We start from the raw sequence: 22,583 nt of genomic DNA on the forward strand, positions 1-22,583 counted from the left end.
AAGATGATCATTTTTTCAAGACATTTTCTGATTTTTAGGATTTTTTTAGGATCATATATGATTTTTTTTGGAATTTTTAGAAGGTTTTAGATATCACTAGTTCCCAAGCAAGATCACATCATTTTCTCCTAATGTCTAGCAAGGTATAGGACATGATGGAGAAACAAGCTAGTGGATAAGCAAAGATGCATAAGAAAGGAATGTGAAGCAAGTGAAAGTGATCCTAGAGAACTGACTCCTCAAGAGTACCCAAGCTAGGGAAAGAGGTGAAATAGTCATATGAAGCATGTTTTGGATAAGAAATGGAAGAAATGAGCAAGATAGCATGTAGGATAAGCAATGAAGCTAACAAGTGAGATAGCATGAAGGCGTGTAGTCCAAAAGAGTAGCCATGTCAAGAGACCTATGAGAACCATGTTTCATTTATTATGATCAAGACCAAGGGGTCAACTAGATAGGATAGCGATGGGATAGAGCAATAAAAATAAAGCTCAAGATGGAGGCTATGAGGGAATGGGAGAGAACAAATAGAGAATCTCATGGATAAGATAGCCAATATGCAAAGATAGCTCAACATTGTCAAGATCAAAGAGAGAAGAAGGGATAGATGGATGATGGAAGAATTACGCATGATGCCTGTTTGCCAGGTTTTCATCATGGTACTTATCCAAGGTACCACAAGAAGTAGTTTTCACCATAAGATAAATTTATTTCTCTTTACTTTTGCTACCAAGGTGCCACAAGATGTGGTTTTCACCAAGGCAATAGGCACTTTGATGTATCACCAAAAAAATCAAAAATTGAAAAATACAAAAAAATTGGAAAAAGTCCTAAAAAAAATCTATCAAGTGGTGAAAACCTAGAAATAGGCACTACTTGAAACCCTTGCACCTCTGTTTATCAGTCTCAATCACCTATTTTGCTACACATTTCCTAGCTTGAAATTGTTTCTTGTCCCCGTCTTGGGGGCACAACTGCTTAGCCTATTGAGTTATTCTTGTGCATTAGGGTTTCTTTGACAACTCACAAAATAGTGTTTCTCAACACTTCCCCCACTTTGACATCAAGTGTTTTTCAACACTTTTCAGATAGTTTACCTACAGTCTTCGATGTCGCAATATTTCTCACTATTAGAATCAAGTTTGAAAGAAATGGCCAAGTGACTTACACACACGCACTTTAACACTTAAATGACTGAGCTATGCTGACATTTATCTACTTTTTGTGCTGTCTATGATGATTTCTTTGCCATGTATTCCCTCCCTAATAGTCTTTCAAGGATGTCATTGACTAGAAGACTAGGGGCATGGGACATATTTTCTTGATTTCTGCTTGTGGTAATACTTTTTTTTGTCTATAGTGTTGTAAGCATTCATGCTTGTCCTATTCAACACTTTGACTTATAAATGTATCATCCTTGATTGTTTTGCAAGACCGCACTCATGGTTTATCCTGGCGCTCATGCCTTGATACAGGTGTAATCTTGCTAAATTAAACTTAGGGAATCTAATCGTGTAGTTATCTTGACTTACATGTCTCTGATGCTTAGATTGGATTTCCACATACCTATCTAATATCGATCATATTCATATCCTCATAGTTATACTAGTGATGGTTGTATGATCTCATGATGTCCCTAATAAATGCTCAATGATGAAATTAAGAGTCTAAATGTTATGCGCTTCTTGCTGGTAAACCACTTTGCATATTAGCTTGCATTTTAGGTTCATTTTCTAGCTTAGTCTTGCATTCTTGCATATGGGGAGAGCTCTCTCTTCATCTTTTCATGGACATATCGGCTAACTGCTTTCATATATTTCTTTACTTTCTTCTTGTTCATGTCTTTTCACCTTCTTAATCTTTTGCTTCATCTCTTTTCTATCTTGTCATCACATTATCTAAAGTTTTGACCTCTTAAATAATTTTGACGTCCTAGATTTATTTTCGGGATCGAAATCCAAATTCGAGTTCATCTTGATGGTCAAAATTGTCTTTTAAAATTCTACTTTCTTCTGAGTAGTTAGCTGACCTTTTGAGGTTGAATCTCTGAATCATCACTGGGGCATCTTCATTTCTTCATGTCTTCATCATTTCCATACTTCATATCTACTTGAATTCACTGTTTCATGTCTAAAATCACCTTTCTACTCAATTTGACCTAATTTTTATGCTATATCCTTCAAGATCAACTCTAGTCAAACTGGGGCATTTTATCAATTTCTTATAGTCATTCTTGGGTTCTAATCATCTATCTGTCATCTTGGACATTGCTATATTCTAATTTTCTCATTTCTAGCCAGTTTTTGCATCCCCTTACCTCATTTCAATTTCGATCCCGAGGGGGCAAAAATACTCTATCATTGCTTAGGAGCATTTGTTTGATCTTCTCACTTACTCTCACTCTATCTACTTTTCTAAGTATTAGTATTCTTCTTGGATCCTAACATCATCTTCCTAGTGTTCAGTACTATTGCTATCAGGCTGTGCATTCAGGACTTGCTATCTATTTCTGCATTTCACTCTTCGAAATCAGACATCTATATCTACCACTGCCTACTTGGCTTTCTATTTTCTTTGACATAATGTGTTCCCAGATCGATCACACATTAGTCAAAGAGGGGCAAATGTAATCACCTAAAAATGGTCATCTAGACTATTAGCCCCCTTTCCAACATTTTGGCTAAATTAATTTAATCATTTACCTAGACCAAATTGCTAATAATCAATTTATTTGATTATAACCTATAGTTTGACTATGCTATCCTAAGTTCATTATTTGATTAAAAGAACATGTCCCCTTTTAATTAAATAAAAGACCCCATTCTTCTAACCCACTTAAAGTGCACACATAAAGTCTTTTTTCTATTTTGCAATTAAAAGAAAAGGCTTTGTGACTTTTGTCTTATATGACAAGTCAACTTATATTCTATTGGTTGATTTGTGTGTGCACATGGATCACTCCTCTTTTCAAATTCCACCGTTGATCATCCACCATCTTCATCTTGATCTCTACCATCCATACATCTTTAAAAGGGAGAGAGCTTTCCCCCTCAATCGATCCATCTTTTGAACATTGTTATGCTACAGGTTTTCTAACAGGTTTCTTTGGAGCTTTGTGGAGAACTTCTATTTCTTGTCTACATTCTCTCATACCATAGCATCTTAGCTTAGCTTTCATTTTTACATGTAGCTTAATCTCACATAGCTTAATAATGGTATTGTAACAATCTCATACATGTTTTAGCATAGCTGCATTTGACATTCTCATTCTAGCTTAATCTTCATTTGCATTGCATCCTTGAGGAACTCCTTGGGACATTTGCATTCTTGCATCTTGTCTTTGGAACCTCCCATTGCATGGTTTACTAGCAAGAAGAGTATCTCTAAGGCTCATCTGAGAGCTTTTTTTATTCTTGAAATATACTCTTTTGCACTCCGTGGATAGGGAGCTCTAAGCCGGCATCCAAGCATTCCAAACTCATGGAATTGTTTGGATAGAAGGGTTTAGAGTGGGACACTTTCGAGTGTACAAAAACCACTTAATAGAGGAAACCCTTTTAAAACACTTGACCTTCATGAAAAGAAGCATGAAAATAAAAATACCTCAAGTGCTGATGCAAACTTCAATCTGCTGATTTGGCACAAGTGCAAGACTGAAATTCTTTACGCCATTGATCAACTTTGTAGAGCCGCCACCTCTTTGCAAGAGGAATGAAATAACTATTGTTGTGATTTACTTTTTATATTTCAATTTCTTATAACAGCAGATTGCAAACAACACCTAAAAACTTATCAAGAATTTAAAACTTCTTTTCCAAGATCTATCAACACTCTCAGATCTACACATACAACTGAAAGTCCTTCAAAATTTTGCAATGAAATCAATTAGGAACAACTGGTACAGAGATTTGAGAGTCACCACTCACACTTTGTGAGAAATAAAACACAATTAGTCACTTGACAAATCTGAACCAGACCTTCAATGTAAGAAATATTTGCAGATCAATAACACCTTGAAAAGAAAATATACTTTATAAATCAATTCTTGACTCCAGACTTCATCAACAGCACTTGCAAATTGAACTAATTGAAGATAGACCTATGATAGTCATGGAACACAATTTTCATCAAGTTTTACACATACTTCTATCCATGAATAAAGCTTAATTGGGGAACATGAAACTTCAGCAAGTAAAAGTAACACATCTTGCTACATATTTGTTGTATCCAATTTGTTTCATGGTAGAGATTTTGGTCCTTTCTGAATGCAACTCCCCAGCAGAGTCACCATTTTGTTGGTGTTTGAAAACGTTACCCATTTCCAATTACCCTAATGAGAACAAGATGCATCTAGGGGTAGCTAACTCCCGTTATCAACACATCCATTCAGACACCAGACCAACTATAAGGCATGACCCTTCTTCTTCTTCAGGCTCTGCAAAACCTAGGCGGGTGGACCTACAGATTCTTTATATGTTATCAGTTGTCAAAGCATACACTGAATCTATTCAAAGAAGATAAAACCCTTATTTCTCCTAAGAACTCATGAAATAACATAGACCTATGATAGCTAGATGCAGATCTATGAACCTCATAAGCTGAGTGAGGGCATTCTATGATAGCTCTTCAACATGAAAGGGGAAAAGCATTTGATTTTTGATGTTGATTTCAACAACCCTCAAATATGTAGTAGTGAGAAAGTAATGACCCTGTAGCTGATCAGTGCCTAGTCCATTGGGAAAATTGATGGATCGCAAACATACATATGAATATCTAAGACATGTGTGTATCTTCAAATATAGATCTATCTATTTAACTTGTAAATAGACATCTATGTTCAGTTTAAAATCTTGTTCTTACCTGATATCCTCCTCAATAAATCTGCAACCCTATTGATTTCTATGAAGCATTTACACAATTCCTTGAACTATTAGCAACAATGAAACAACATACAATCTTAGGGGACTACAACTACAACCTAAACTCTTTGTTCAAAGATCGTAAAACATTGAAATTCAATGAGAATGGAGACAAGATTCAACTGAAACTTAATTATCTGCTGCTCTTTGCATTATTTCCCTGAAAATATACAATCATATGCATGAAATGAAAGACATGAAACAACCTAATAGATCTGAACTATCTGTATTTATCTTCCTACTGCTATTCACATGAGAGAAATTGCTAAAGAAATATGTGGTATCACAGTATGGGATCATATCAAAACTGGATCCAAAATCTGGTATCTCAGTAGTGACTAGTTTTTCTCTAAAGACTGGAACCCCCTAAAAGAATGAAAGATAGAAAGATATAGCAAAGGAAAGAATCTCGGATCTGATCTTCAAGTGACAAGTGTCCGTTTGAAATGCAATCCTCTGTAACTGAAAAACTTCTTCCTTCCATCTCTCATTCTGATCTAATATTTTTTCATCATTATCTGTAATTGATTTGCAAAATATCTCTACTTAATGATGAAAAACTCTTTGGGTCACCAAAATATCTGATTGCCCCATGAAAATGCCAGTGAAAATGAGTTTTTACTAAGTAAATGTAAACCAATTTGACCCTAACTACATTTCCATTGCCTTTTACCGATATTCATCTCATTACCTTGACAAAAAATCAAATTTGAACTTCTTGATCTAAAAATGGTTGCAATCTGGGAACCTGGAAGAAAACCTCATGTAGCTTGAACCAGCTACTACTTGTGCAAAAATTGACTTCAAAATCGAAAAGCTTGTCTTTTCTCGGTTCCGGTGGTATATTCGAGTGCACATCTAGCTTATCGAAAACCCACTAAATCTTCATTTGAAAATTGCCCCTCTGGTTGAAAGTTTAGGCTTGCACTCAAGCCATTTTCAAAAATTTAAAAGTTTCTAAAGTTTAAACTTTAGAAAAGAGCCTCATTTGAACTTTAAAAAAAAAAGATGCACGTCAACTATTTTTATAAAAATAATAATAAAATAATAATATTTTTTATTCTTTAATATTTGCCCTCTCCTTCAATCCGGGTCAACCTTGGTTTGACTGGTGCCATGTGTCACTTGCTAATTGGCTTGCCTGATTTGCACCATTTGCCACGTGTCGTCTTCTTGCTAACTTGCTATGTTAATTGTCGTGCACCTTCCTCTTGGCGACATTACAATGACCGTCGAATCTGCCACATGGCACAATCTGGTTCACTGTTGCTCTTGCATGAGGGACCCACAATGCTTTACTAACTTCTCATTGGGTTTGAAATTTTTTGGGTAGTCGCTATGTCACTAGCCGAATTTTTTCTTTTCTGGCGGGCTTCAATTTGATGACGTAATCGGTCTTTAATTGCATTTTTGTTTAAAATTATATCTTATTTGCCTCCAGTTGACATCACATCGGGGCCCCACCTACCACATGTGCCCTTGCCTTGCAAAAGTCTCTCACTTCAATTCATTATACATATTGTGGAGAGTTGTATTAAAACATTTATAATTCCCATTTCCCCATCGATGTGGGATAATGGTTTATCACTATTTTTGCCTCCATTTCAATGCCTGTGGCCTTTTGGAATCGAGACTGCCCTTTTTATGCATGATTCTCCTTCCTATATGCCTTGCATGAGCTCTATATTTGAAAGTGACTTAGAAGGTGTGAGGATCTCAATTGTTTTCTGGACGGCTGTTAAAGCTACATCCTCCTTTTCATACGCTTTAAAAACTAGCAGATTTCCTCTTTTTTCTTCTTACTTGTTGCTGGTAACATGCCTTGCACTGGTTGTAGCTTCATACTCCTCTTATGCATGCGGATTTCACCTTCTAACTTGGGCATTTCCTTTTGTATTGCGTTGAGCTGGTACTTTGATATATGAATTCCATATATATGATATCCATGATTTTTCAGGAATCAATCACAGATATGCCTCTGGTTAAAACGTGGGGCTTATAGCTGCCTGATCTAACAGTGAATGCTCTATTTTAATTAGTGACTGGTTGCACCTTTCTAATGCCTATTGTTGTCGTGACTTTCATCATTTTCATTGGCTGACTGTTCCTGCTTCAATTTTTAATCTGACACTTACTAAGAGATGAAGTATTGGAGAGATTCACACAGTGCAAAATGTTTTTGCTATAAAATTCTTCACTGTTACTCCTTTTCCAATAGTATATTTGAAATGTGAATACTTCACCATATATTCCTTAGGCCATCACTTGTTCTCAATGTTGGATTTTATCGAGACCATAGAACCATAATAGATTTAATCATTATTTCAAATCTGGACAATTTTGTTGGATATGTTCTTGTCCATGTCCATACTAAAGTGCTTTGGCCTAATATTGAAAATTCACATCTTTGGGACTCAAAAAATCATTGAAAACTTTCATTGAAACCAGTATTAACATCTCGCATTCGGAAAATAAGTGAGAACTATCTATATATTTCATTCCCTTTGATGTGCTTTGCATATGCAATCAACTTATGATCGGGACTTATCTTGAATGCTCCCATAATATAAAATTTAGCTTTTGTTAGCCTGCATGTTGGCATCAAGTAGAAATGCTTTCAATGCATTTAAGAAATTTGATCATGCATTATCATAATTTGAATTATGATAATGTTTATTTAATATTCACAATCATCCATGCATGAAGAAACTAGTCGAACTCTAGAGTGGGTCCGGCTAAAAATAATTTTGTCGTACAAACAACCGGCATCCTGATATTCATCCCTTGATTGCAATGTAATAACTGGAAATAGAACAATCACAGGAACTCCACTTTAAAATTCCATTTTAATCATTCTCGCACTAGTGTGAAATTTGTGTCTAGAGGCTCACCAGGTGGCCATAAAAACTATCTCAATCAAGTAACCAGGCCATAAAAATCGGCATGAGTGTTCAATCTTGCACACTCTATCACACTAAAAATTCTTAGCCCATAATGATTTCCCAGTAAAAATATTTTAACTGCCGAACATCCATACTTCAATTACCCTACAGGCAAACAATGTTAAAAAACATAAACTAGGCTCGGGTTTGGCATTATAAAACTGGGTAATTGATCGCCTAAGGTTCTAAAAACTAGGATATAAGTTCTTTGCCATAAAGAGAAAAGAATTATATGGTTTGGGCTCATGACGAGTCACATGATGAATTTGGCGAATTTCCAAAAACAGGCACTTGGAAATTTTAAACTGGCAAATATGTCAAAAGTAGTTTTTGGAAAATCTACAGACATGTGAAAGTATGTAGATGGATTCTTCATGAATTAAGAACCGGCATACTTCTAGAATTTTTCGGACACAACATGATGGTACAATCCATTTAGGCTAATCAATCATAGGGTCAAAGTTATGATGTGTCAAACAGGGGTACGAATCAATCTGGACACCTTAGCTATAACAAAACAATGCAAACTGGGTTTTTAATCATGTTAGGAAATTGATCAGATGGATTGATCTGATTGGTTTTGAGAAATGATAGTATCAGTGGTTTGGAATCCCTCATCCTGCACATTATCACTATCAGTGTCATCTGCATCCAACTATTCGCTAGAAGCCATTTCTGCCATCCATCTGTCAAATAATGCATCATTAGAACAAGTTTCATCATTGGCTAATTTGGAAATTACTTATATAGAGAAAATAGATCAATAACCAATCAACAACACAAAATTGTATAACAAAAGCTGATTCACTTAAAAGAATTTTTTGATCTAGGACATCTTTTGTTACCTGCATTTTGTCTTTTTGTGACAGGTGTATGTAAATATTCTTTGTAAAGGAAACCTGTCTTTTTCTTTTAGCCTGAAGCTTGTTGCATCTCACACTATTTAGGTGAGATCCTAAGGCTAAAGAAGGGTCCAAATTCTATTGTTCTAAGTATTATGCTTAGTCTGTTTTTGGTCCAAATTTTGAAAGCAAGTTTAAGATGTATTTTCTATGTCAATTCTCTGAGAATACATGAATATAGAATGAGCTCTGCTTCTTTCTGAAGGTCATTCTGAGTCTATTGTAAAGGATATACCATTTTCAAAGAAGATGAATACAAATTATGAATTGTCCCGATATTATTCTTTCTGAATCTTGTCTCCTTTCAATTACTTGGTTGTCTTGATATTGCATAAGTAAAGGCTTGTGCAATTGAATGCAATCTAGTTAGGTTGTATATCTATTTATCATTGCTGTTAGTTGAATGGATTAAATAAAATCTTTGATGAATGTTATAAGGTTTCTTTAGTAGTGGAAAGGGTTTTTGAATGATGAATTCTGATAAGAATTACTGATAGAATTTGTTGTAAGGCAACAAACTAGATCTGAGAACTTGCTATAGACTCTGAACCCCAATGGATTAGGCACTGATCAAATTGATTCAGCTGAAGGAGAGATATATCATAAATGGTTATCAAAATGCAGCATTAAATCAAACTTTACTTTTATTTCCTGTAGATCTTCAAAGTTGGCCAACACTTGTCTGCATGAAATGTTTTAGCTTCAGTTAGCCACTATTGTTAAGAACATCTGCAGATCTATAGAAGAATTATTGGCCATATCTATTTTATGGGATGTGTTTATCAAGTTAGTGAAGAATTATGTATATGTTTGAGGATTTTGAAATGAGAATCAGAATGAAACTAAGAATAATCCTCATATAGTTGTTCCAGTTTTGAATCATCCCTGGGTACACCCACCCTGGTTTTGCAGAGCCAAAAGAGTAGAAAACCATTTGTGGTTTTGTTGAAGTTGGGTCCAAATACTTTACATATGCAATTGTTAATAAGAATAGGCTAGTCTTTAGATTGTGCATGTACTGTCATTCTGTTATTAAGCATTTTGTCGCTTAGTAGTTTTAGTACATTTTAAAACACCAACACACCTTGTTAAAGATAAGGTTGAATTATGGGCAACTTGTTCATGACACTTTAATAAGAATTGTCAAGGATACTCTCAAAGAAAATTTAAATAATTCTATTATAGGACTTTAAAGATAATTCAAGTACAATCAAAGGACTTCCTGTTAAAGCATTACTTTCAGTATGATGAAGTCATTTCCTTGAGGTTGATCAAATTGCTGATGTGTTCAGTATATAGTATTTTATTTTCTTTAAGTGTGATCTAATCTAATCTCAGTGTTCTCAGATTAGAGAGATTTGATATTCTTTTGGGTATAATATGATGAAGATCTTCTGAGCAGCATCTTACACTGTAAAAGTAAAATTTGTTGAAAAATCAAATAAAATATGTATTTAGGGAGGAGCCTAAGAATCAAGATTCACTATATTTTTTAGCTCAAAAAAACCAATGCTCACTAGATGACATAATTTTTCAATCTTCTCTAAGAGATGGGAAACCTAAAGTGGTCAAAACTAGCCAAAGGGGTCTTAGATCTAATTTTCAAAGCAATGAAAGTTGTGCATGTTGAGAAGACAGTGACAATGGTCAAAATTGCATTGCAAAAGAAAATGTTTCTATACAGGATGTGCTTGGTAATATACATTTAGAGGGTAAGACTGAATTGTGCTCTAGGCTTGTTGATTCATTAAAATTAGCTACTAGTGTAAAAGATAATAGCATAAAGGGGACATGATTTTCACATGATTATTTTCTTTCTTTAGCCACTTGTAATACAATAATGCCCATGAGAACTAAAAGATCAGAAGGTGTGGATAAGGTTGAATATCAAGGTGAGTCTCCTCATGAGCAAGCATTAGCTTATCCTACAGCTGCCTATGGGTGTACTCTAATAGAGCAAACATCTGGTTACATTGTCATTAATGTGCATAAAATAAAAGAAGCTTCTCATGCATTATGAGAAAGGAACAATCGCATTGAATGAGGCAGAAGCCTTGAGCAATCGCATATATAAAGAAAAGTGTAGGTAGTCAATGGCATAAGAGAGATAAAAGCTCCAAGCTGCCATAAAAGAGAAAGCTTGTGCATCAATAAAAAAGGGGCCATGGCTTACAATCAGGCCATCCATGCAAAAAGGAAATCAGCACGCCAATGCACAAAGATCCCACACCCAGCTTCAATCCACAGTCAACAAGCAAATGGACACTCATGCCTTGATAAGAAGGGTCAAATCATAGACATAAGACATCAAAAGAAAGAGAACCTACAACCTACAAGAAGACAAAAAGGCTGATGCAGACACATCGAAGAAAGCCAGCAAGCAACTCATGCATCAAATAAAAATAGAGCAAAGCTGCCTAGTAAAAGCTCATAGAGCACCATAGCAAGAGGAGCCTTTCACCACAGACCAACAATGAAGATGGAAGTTAGTGCAGTAGGGGAACTTGAATCCATGCATTAAGAAGAGAGGATCCATAGTCAAATATGGGTTACTACCAAGAAATGAAGACCCCAGTCCCCACTTTAAAAGATCATGCATAAAATGAAGCAATCACATTTAAGGCAAGAATCGCTAGGAAGGAGAGAAAGGAAGTGCTCGCTTGGTGGATGTCTAGAACTATAAAGGAGTAGGCACCATCCAAAACATTCAAAGGTTTTAGTCCCACATTGGGGATATTGCAACCTTTTTACTAGTTTAAATATAACTCTACACCATAGAATATTGTCCAAAATACACAACCTTTTAAAAGGTAGAGAGGCTCACATGTGTGTGGGGCCCGGTGGTCAGTATCGATGTGGAGGACAAATGGCGAGTCACGTGGAAAGAAATTTAAAATGAAAATTTAATTGCAATGATGTGGCACCCAAAATCTAGATGCAACAAGATGACAACACGTGGCAAGATGAACAGTAGGTGCATTCCCGCTTGATCAAAGTGCTTGATCGTTAAGTAAAGTAGGATAGAGGGTGAGTGCCATGTGGCACCAGGTCAGGGCAGATGATGACATAGAAGTGGGCCAGTTAAAGCATGACATGTGGCATCTATCAGGGGATTCATGAAGTGAGGTGGTGCCTAAACAATGAACCTCAGCCAGGTGCATAAGATCGTGCCACATGGTGGATCGAACGGCCAGTGCATCCTCACAAGATGGAAGTGCCCGATGGTTAAGTTAAGTAGGTATGTGGTTGACTACCATGTGGCATCGGGCCCACTCAAGTGATGGCATGGCAGTCCAGTGGCAGGTGTGCAAAGGTCAGCCCATCATGAACTGCCACATGGTAGAAAGGGCTCGGTCAAATTAGTTTGACCTTGAATTTGAAGGGGTGAGGGAAAAAAAATAGTTTTAAGATGTTATTTTTAAATTGTTTTTTCAAGAGTGGGTATGCCTGTTAGATTTCTTTTAAATTTAAAAGGGTCATTTTCCAAAGTTTAAACTTTAAGCAATTTTAAATTTTTGAAATTTAAAATATCAAGGATGCAGACCTGAGTGTTTTACCAGAGAGGGACATTTTTCAAACTAAGATTTAGGAGGTTCTTGATAGGCTAAATATGTAGTATTATATATCACCAGAATCATAAGAAGATGAAATTTTCGATTATGGAGTTTTTTTTTGCATAGGAATTCATGGGTTCAAGTTATAGCCAGAAATGTAAAATTTGGGGCCTTCTCAGTGGAATGAGCTATAATTGAAAATGCAGTTACAAGATCAGTAACAGATATTGGAAATACAGTTTGGGTTTATTTTGATCACATTCACTTAGTAAAAGCTCAAATTTTACCAACATTTTTAGTAGACTTTCAGATATTTTTGATGACTCATAGGTTTTCATCATTTAGAAAAGGATATTTGCAAATCAGTAATAGAAAAATGATGAAACCAAATCAGATTAGAATGGGAGAAGGAAGAAAGAGGTTATTTAGTTGTCGAAGATTGAATTCCAAGCGGACACATGTTAGGCATAGATTAGATTTGGGAATTCATCTTCTTCTATAACTTTCTAGTTTTCTTTCATTGTGGGGGTTGGCAATTTGCTCTGGGTAATACCGGCAGGGTTCCAGTGTTTTACTGTGAAACCATTTTCTTCAGCATATTCTCTTTTGTATGAACAACAATAGGAAGGATAATATAGATAGTTCAAATTTGTTAGGTGTTTTCATGTTTTCATTTCATGCATTTGGTTGTCTTGTTTCAAGGAAATGAATACAAATGAACAAGAATTTCATTAGTTTCATTCTGATTCTCGTCTCCTATCTCAATGAATTTCCAATGTTTTATGGTCTTTGAACAAAGAGCCTAGGTCATAGTTGCAATCCCTTAAGGTTGTATGTTGTTTCATTTTGTTTATAACCCAAGGGGTTATGTAAATGCTTCAGAGAAATCAACAAGGTTGCAAGTTTACTGAGGGGGATATCATGTAAGAGTGAGGTTCAGATTGAGCACAAATATTTATTTACAAGGTAAATAGATAGATCATATATCTAAATATATAAATAAGTATCAAATATCCATATGTATGCATTTTATTCATGGATTTTCCCAATGGTTAAGGCACTGATCAGCTATAGGGTCACTTAGTTCTTGCTGTTGCATATCTAAGGTTTTGTTGAAATCAACATTATTAATCAAATATTCTTTCCCTTTCATGCTGAAGGACCTAAATGTGATGCCCTCACTCAGCTTATGAATTTCATAGATTTGCACCTAGCTACCATAGATCTATGATTATTACATGAGTCATTAGGATAAATAAGGGTAAAATCTATAGTAAATAGATTCAGGGATATGTTTTGCACTGGTATGATATTGATTGAATCTGAGGTCCACCTGCCTAGGTCTTGCAGAGCCTAAAGTAGAAGAAGGATCAAGCCTTATAGTTGGCCTTGTGTCTGAAATGATATGTTGAGAATGGGAGTTAGCTGCCCCTAGATATGTCATATTCTCATGGGGATAATTGAAAACCCTCCAACATTTTCAAACACCAATAGGATCCAATGCACTAACATTGGTAAGATCGAACCCAACATCAAACTCTCACATCTTCATTTTAGCCTATGCATCATAATGCAACCTTATATAGGACACACCTTATTGAGCACTTAGAGTACACCTTATCAAGCACCTAGAATGCACACGAGGGTAAAAGGCACTCTGACACTAAGAACACACCTTATCTGACACTTAGAAGGCCCTTGGAAGTTCTTGGATCAATTTCCCAATGTTTTAAGATTTTATTATCACCATCACAAGAATCAATTGTTATATCAACTATTCCATCCATATGGAGATTTCCTTATTCAGGAACATCTTTTTTACATCATTGATAATGCCTAGAATGCACCATATCTAGCACTAAGAACATGCCTTATCAAGCACTTATAATGTACATGAGTTGAGGCATAGGACAAAGGATAGTAGGAGAAGGAGATGGGCGATTGAAAATGGACTTTGAGAAACATGAGAGAAGTGTAAATATAAAAATGACATAACCAAATGCTCTAAAAAGTAAAAGAAGGGTGAAATATTGTGACTTCTTAGGAGGTCACCCATACCAGTACAACTTTGACCCAAGTGTGCTAAACTGCAAAATTTTGTTGGGTTCCAGTGCACTAATACTAGTATGTTCACACCCAACATCAAACTCTCACATTCTTGTGTTAGCCTATGCATCATAATGAAACCTCATCTAGGAAATACCTTACCAAGAACTCAAAGTGCACTTTATCGAGCACCTAGAATGTGCAAGAGAGTAAAAAGCACTCTGACATGAAGAACACACCTCATTCGGCACTCAAAAGATGCCAATAGGAATAAATGCAAGTGTTTCTATCCAAATAACTCCTCCCAATAAATCCATTTGGTAAATTTCAAGAAGAACTAAGTTGCGGGTCAAAAGTTATGGTGCTCAGAAGTTCTTGGATCAATTTCCCAATCTTATAATCATTTACTTTCATCATCAAAAGAAGGAATTGTTATATAGACTATGTCATCCATATGCAGATTACTTTGTTGAGGAACATAATTTTTACATCATCTTTAGTGCCTTGAATGCACCTTACCTAGTACTTAGAACATACCTTGTTGATCACTCAAAATGAACATGAGTCAGGGTATGGGACAAGAAGGGGATGGGAGATTGAAAATGGGTTTTGAGAAGCATGAGAGTAGTGTAAATATAACATTGGCACAACTAGATGCACTAAAAATTAAAAGAAGGTTGCAACACCACAACATCCTAATAGGTCACCCATCTCACTACTACTCAGACCAAAGTGTGCTTAACTACAGAGTTTTGATAAGATCTGGTGTACTAACACTAGTTTGATTGCAGCAAACATCCAACTCTCACACCTTCAAGTTCGCCCATGCATCATAATGTAACCTTATCTAGACACACCTTATTGAGAACTTAGAGCACACCTTATTGAGCACCCAGAATGCATGAAAGAGTAAAAAGAACTCTGACACTAAGAACACACCTTATCTGACACTCAAAAGGCACCAATAGGAAGAAAGGCACAATTTTCTCTCCAAATAACTCCTCTCAATGAAGCCATGTAGACAATCTCAATAATCGAGATGAAACCTTATCTAGGACACACCTTATTGAGCACTCAGAGTGCACCTTATGAAGCACCCAAAAATACACAAGAGAGTAAAAAGCACTCTGACACTAAGAATGCACCTTATTCGGCACTCAAAAGGCACCAGTAGGAATAAAAGCATGAGTTTCCCTCCAAATAACTCGTCCCAATGAAACCACATACAAAATCTCAAGAAGAGCAAAGATGTAGGCCAAATGTTATGGCCCTTAGAAGTTTTTGGATCAATTTCCTAATCTTATAAGCTTTTATTTTTTCATCACAAGAATCAATTATTATATTGACTATTTCATCCATATGGATTACTTGTTGCGGAACATCATTTTTACATCATCTTTAGTGCCTAGAATGCACCTTATCTAGCACTAAGAACTTGCCTTACCAAGCTCTCAGTATGAACATGAGTCAAGGTACTAGAGGAGAAAGGGATGGGCGATTGAAAATGTGCTTTGTGAAGAATGACAGTGGTGTAAATATAACAATGAAACAATTGGATGCTCTAAAAATTAAAACAAGGGTGCAACACCAAGACTTCCTGAGAGATCACCCATTCCAGTACTACTCTAGCCCAAGCATGCTTAATGATGGAGTTTTGATGGGATCTAGTGCACTAATGCTAGTATGATCGCACCCAACTTGAAACTCTCACACCTTCATGTTGGCCCATGTATCATAATGTAACCTTATCTAGGATGCACCATATCAAGAACTCAAACTGTACCTTATCACATAGTAACCAAATGCTCCCTAATATGAACAACTTGTTGCTCCATATTCTGAAGCATCTCTGGACCCAAGAGAACTATGATACTTTTTTTTGTATGAAAACTCAACAAGGTATAAATAATCCTCCCACTTCACCTGCTTGTCCATCATATACATGTGAAGCATATCCTCTAGAACCTAATTCACTCTCTCAGTCTGGCCATTGATCTTTGGGTGATAAGCTAAACTAAAATTGAGTTGCACACTCAAAGCATGTTGGAGAGACATCCAAAATGCTAATGTAAACACAAGATCTCTATCAAAAATAATTCAATGAGGGATCCCATGCAAACATACAGTATCCTCTAGGAAAACATGTGCTATAGAAGAAGTTGTGTAGGATGCTCTCATGGGTAAAATATGTGCTACCTTGGATAAATTTTCCACTATCACCATGATATAATCATGCCTCTATGATGACATAGGAAACCCTATGATAAAATCAATAGATATCATATTCCACTTCCACTCAAGAATGGTATGCAGTTGCAAAAGACCCATCAGATGTTGATGCTCTACCTTCACTCTCTAGCACTCAAGACATTGAGAAACAAAATTAGAACCATCACATCTCATCCCTACCCAAAAGTAAAACTCTTTAAGATTAGTAAGCATCTTCTTTAGGATGTGTAGGATATGTTGCATGATGTTCTTCTGACAAAACCAATGTACAAAGATCACTAGCCATGTTTACATAGATACAACTCAAGTTATGTAGTAGTTTATCAAACTCAAGCATATAACCATAAAATCTCCCCTCAAGGGTACATCTAGACTCAATCTTTATTTGCACCTCCTGATACCAGGTGTCACTAGGAAAAACCTCCAAAATATAGCCTTACAAATCCACTCTCGATGAGAATATTAATACCTCATGTCGCCTCCTACTCAAGGCATCCATGATCACATTCTTCTTCCCTTTAATTTAATGAACATCAAAGTCATATTCACATAGAAATTCCATCCAGTGATGCTATCATGCATTCAGGTTTGGTTGAGTAAAGATATATTGCAAGCTCCTATGATCGCTATGCAACACAAACTTGTGTCCCAAAAGGAAATGTCTCCAATGAAAAAGAGAATACACCACACCCGCAAATTCCTAATCATGAGTGTAGTATTTGAGTTCATGGTCCTTGAGTTTTCTAGACTCATATACAATCACTCAACCATCTTGCATCAACATCACACCCACACCTTCCAACGAAGCATCTATGCAAACCATGAAATCACCTATAAGATTAGGCACTACAAGGACTGTTGCATTGGTCAAACATTCCTTAAGAGCATTAAATACTACCTCACATTGATTTGACCAAACATACTTTCCCTTTTCACTAAAGAGAAGTGATGGGATGAGCTATTCATGAGAAATCCTTTAGGAAGTGACAGTAGTAGCCCGCCAATCCCATGAGACTACAAACCTCAGAGACATTAGTGGGTACCAACCAATCCATGATAGCACAAATTTTCTCTAGATCTATTGCAATACCATCATTAGTGATGATATGTCCCAAATACTTCACCTCTAACTAGAAGAATCCAAATTTACTTAGGTTTCCATACAACTGATGGTCTCTTAAGTATTGCAACACCAGACATAAATGGACCTCATGCTCCTTAACAAATTTAAATTAGATCAATATATCATCTAGGAATACAATAACACATTGATAAAGGTAAGTGTGAAATACTCCATTTATCAAACTCATTAACACTGATGGTGCATTGGTTAACCCAAAGGGTATAACCATGAACTCATAATTCCCCATACTATGTACAAAAAATTTGTTTGATGAATGTCAAGCCTCCTAGATATGAAGTTGATGGTATCCTAACTTCAAGTCAATCTTTGAGAACACTCATTCTCCCTTCATCTAATCGAACAAGTCATCAATCCTTAGCAAAGGATATTAGTTCTTCACTATCACCTTATTCAGCTATCCTTAGTCAATGCACAAACACAATGATCCATCTTTCTTCTTCATGAAGATGACTAGTGCACCCCATAGGGGTCCACTAGGATGAATATGGCCATTTTCCAACAATTCCTCCAACTACAAACTGAGCTCACTCAACTCTTGAGTAGTCATGTGGTAAGGAACTTGTGAAATCAGCTTCACTTCTAGTATGAGATGTCATGTTGTGGTGGCATACCTAGAATCTCATCAAGAAACACATCTACATACCCATGAAGGGTTGGGTGATCATTAAGTGTCACCATATGGCTCTCAGCTTCTTCAAGATTGCTAAGAGAAATAAGAAGCAACTGACAACCCTTCCACACACTCCACTTTAGTTGATTAGCTAAGATCATTTAAAGTGAGACTAGTCTCTGGACTCCCAAAAGTTCCACCTACCCACTTGTGTCATCAAAAAATTATACTGAGTTACAACATCTATCCATATTCACCTGATGGGTGGCTAACCAATCCATACCCAACACAATATCATACAATCCCAGAGGTAGGATACAAAGATCAAATGTGATGGTGAAGGTTCCCAAATTCAAACTACAACCTCTAACCAATGAGTCTATAGCCACTTTGGAACCAATGGCTAACTCAAGCTACCACCTATCAACCTAACGTCCTACCACTAGCCCACATCGCTAAACAAGAGATGATGAAACAAAATAATCTAAAGCACCAGAGTAAAAAAAATTGAATACAAAATTCCATGCAATGTACCTACAGCCTCGACTACCATACCTCAATGCTCAGATTGATAGTTATTAATTGTTGCAAACATTCGATGACTCCTTCTTGCACCTCCCACGATGAGCTTTGATTTGGTTGCCCCTTACTAGGTCTTGAAGAAGGTGGTTTAATAAAAGACTCAAAATATTTTTGGCTAGGATTCCCAAAAGAATAATTGTTTCCCCTAAAGTTGGAACTTGTCCTACGAAAACCTTGTGTAGCGCTAGGATAAGGTGTACTACCCCTGCTAGAGTTTTGGTGACCACTTTGAGGAGGATAATCCTGCTAAGATTTTAATCCTTGGTTTTGGTCATTTCCTCTCTTCCCTAAGTTACCTAAAGGCTTCCCACCCTTGGTCCAATATCCTCACTGATGACTGTGACATTTCCCCCCCTTAAGAGATTGCTGACTAGGTTTGTCCCTTTTTAGAGGACTAAGAATACTAACTAAGCATCCTACCCTAAAGGTCAAGCACTTTGGTTCTGAGAATCTAATTTTCTATTTAAGCCTCTAGCAAAATTTTCCTCTATAATATGTGCCTTCTCAACAGCGATAACATGAGTCCTAGGCTGAATCAGCATATAGACTTCTCCAATAAGGGAATCCTTAAGGCCTTAGATGAAATGATGAGTTAAGAGTGACTCATCATGGTTGTAGCATGAGTATTGCCTAAGCTCAAAGAATTGGATCTAATACTACTCCATTGTCATGTTTCCTTGTCAGATCTTGTGGATCTCATCAACACAAGCATCTTTGAACTAAGGAGATAAGAATCTCTCTCAAAAAATCTCCTCAAATGTCTCCTAGGTGAGATCTGTAATGCTGATCTAGAGCTTCTACCCCTCAATATTCCACCATATGGATATGTGGTCCCTCAACTGCATAATCCCACAATGGGCATTCATATTGGTTGCATATGGGTACATGGTGAAAATATGCTCCATGACCAATAACCAAGTTTATGCCTTGAGGCCACCTCCCTTACCATCATACAATGGTTGTTTGGATTGTTAAAGAGATTTCATGATATCCAAACCAATGGAATCTTCACTGTTGTGGTCCCTACCTCCCCACTGGTGCCCTCAACCACCAAGTGGAGTATGGGAATATTCACATTCATGCTCCTCCTCTCTATCCTCTAACTGATGGGAATCCCCGTGATGAGATCCCTCTTCCTAATCATGATCTTGTTAGCATTCCTCTACACATGGTCCCAACCAAGAAAGAATCTCTTGAAGAATTAACATCAATACCCCAATGTCATCTTGTTCATTATTACCCAATTCTCCTTCTTCATCCTAACATTCCTTTTCTTGGTGTTCTTCCCCATGAGTATTACTATGAGTACCACCTTGACCACTAGGTCTACGTCCATGAGACAACACTATAGAAGAAACAAGATAAGGTCAGAACAAATGAGTCACCAACATAAGAGTCATAGAAATATATCAAAATAATAAGTAGTAACTAACAATACACATACAAAAAAAAAAAACCATAGTGGAAGCATAACATAGAGATCCCAACGTTGCAACATGGGCTCTAATACCAGATATAATGCCTTGCCTAGAGATCCTTGGAACAAGGATGAAATACAAGCCAAGATAAAAAATAATTATAAGTATGAGTATACACAACATCATCATACAAGGATCACAAAGATCACAAAGGAAGACTTAACCACAATCCTAGCAACCAACGGATCTCCAAACACCACTACTTGAACTGACATGACCAACTGTAGGATGAAAAACCACTACATCAGTAGAACTTAAACTCTTAGAATTCCAAAAGCAAGAAAATACTAGCAAACCCAAATGATACTTAAAACACCAAAATGCATTTCTTGAAAAATAGAGGGGATACACCTTATTTTTCATGCGAGGACAATACACTGACAGAATCTCGCATGAGGATGGGAAACACTACTTGCAAGGATCTTCCTTTTACATGAGGAAATGCATCAAAGGGCACAAGGAAGTACTTGGCCCAATAGCCAAAGTACCCCAACACTGGTGTGGGCTTTTGCACAAGAAAGTACCAAAAGCCACACAAGAAAACCCACCACACCATGCGAGCTTTTGCATTCTCACATGAGAATGTACAATTTCACATGAGAATGTACAATTTCATGCAAGAATCCAAGACAACATGACAGAAAACATAATGGTAAAAAGATAAGAAATAAAGTTCCTCCACACTAGGGAGTACTAGATCCACATATCGAGGAAAGACACTCAATCAAATAACCAAAAGATGGAAAGTCAAAATCTTAATCTAAACATTAAACATAACAATGAAGGGAGATAACTGAAAGCAACATTATAGTGTACAAAAGCAACATTACAATAAACTAAAACAACAAACTAAATGCATAGTTCCTCCCTACCATAATAGCATCATGAGAGCTTGAAGGTCCTAGCCATCCCCCATGTGTAACATCCTAAACTACCAACTAAATAGTCAGAGCTATCTTATAAGGATCTCACTATTAAAATGTAAGAACATCATAAGAATAGGAAATCTAACATGCTAAACTGAAAGCAATAGATACTCCAACTTAGTAGATAACATCATCTATCATATGCTAAACCTCATAATAAGAGAATGAATCAATAAACTAACATCATCTAAACATGATATACAAGCATTCTAATGAAAGCATAAATCATAAGAAAGCATACTTCAGAACCTAAAGTACCAAGTGAAAACCTCCAACAACGGTCACACTAGGACAATAGACTGTCTCTATACACCAATCCCTACCAATGAAGAAGGTAGTTATACCTACTAACCATGTAAAACCCATACGTCCACTCCCCCTATCCTGATGGACATAATGATCCAACCACAAATAGAATCAAAGAAAATGGCTATGGCTAACACTCATGCCAAATAGTAATGATGATTGAAACCAAGATTAGAGACAATGAATAAACTATAGGTCCTCGTCATACACTCAATGGGCTACTATGTAGGGGTTGACATCATGGAGAGTCACTTGGAAATGAAAACTCCAAGCTTGGAACTTTATGAACTCAACTTCCCAACATAAGGCTCTCATACTGAAGCATTTTTATTATCTTAAATTTTATTACCACCTAGTGTTTTATTTAGTTATCACTTACTTAAAACTTCCTCTACCAACCCTATGGCACCATAAGCACTAGGCTGCAAGATAGAATCCCCTTCCATATTCTACCCTACCCTATCCATGCTCATCCAATGATGAGTGCCCATAGTCATGCATATTCCCAACCCAACCCCAATGATTATAACTCTCAGAAGTACCACAAAAGATAGAGCCTTGCAAGTCACCTGAAAAATGCATACACACGTGCTCCATCACAAAGATCATTGCACAAGGATTGCATGAGAACACAATGCAAAAATTATCTCAGCTAAAAATAGAATCAGGGGGATAGATTTGATGCTCATCCTAATGCAACAAAAATGTGCCACAATGGTCGGACTGACATCCAAATGGATGATCCAGGTCCATAACCAAAATCATGCAAAGAAAACCTAAGAAAATAGGGTGGCACACAAAATGAGGTAAAAACCCCCAAATTCAAAAAGTTAAAATTTAAAATCCATTTGGTCTTTTGGCAGAAAGCCTCAAAAATCCAATAAAATTTGGGTTCAGACACTGTATGCAAAAATGGCAAACATGACAGCAAAAAACCCTAAACCC

At 36.5% G+C, this 22,583-nt stretch overlaps 1 pseudogene; it reads right to left on the minus strand.

The window, feature by feature from the left end:
• Nucleotides 1-15,939: 15,939 nt before the first annotated feature.
• On the minus strand, nt 15,940-16,058 carry LOC149567790 (5S ribosomal RNA; annotated as a pseudogene).
• Between the last annotated feature and the right edge of the window lie 6,525 nt (nt 16,059-22,583).

The sequence above is a fragment of the Cupressus sempervirens genome, chromosome 3 (genome assembly GCF_028749045.1).
Source record: "Cupressus sempervirens isolate cs-2001-9-10 chromosome 3, ASM2874904v1, whole genome shotgun sequence".
Classification (NCBI taxonomy): domain Eukaryota; kingdom Viridiplantae; phylum Streptophyta; class Pinopsida; order Cupressales; family Cupressaceae; genus Cupressus; species Cupressus sempervirens.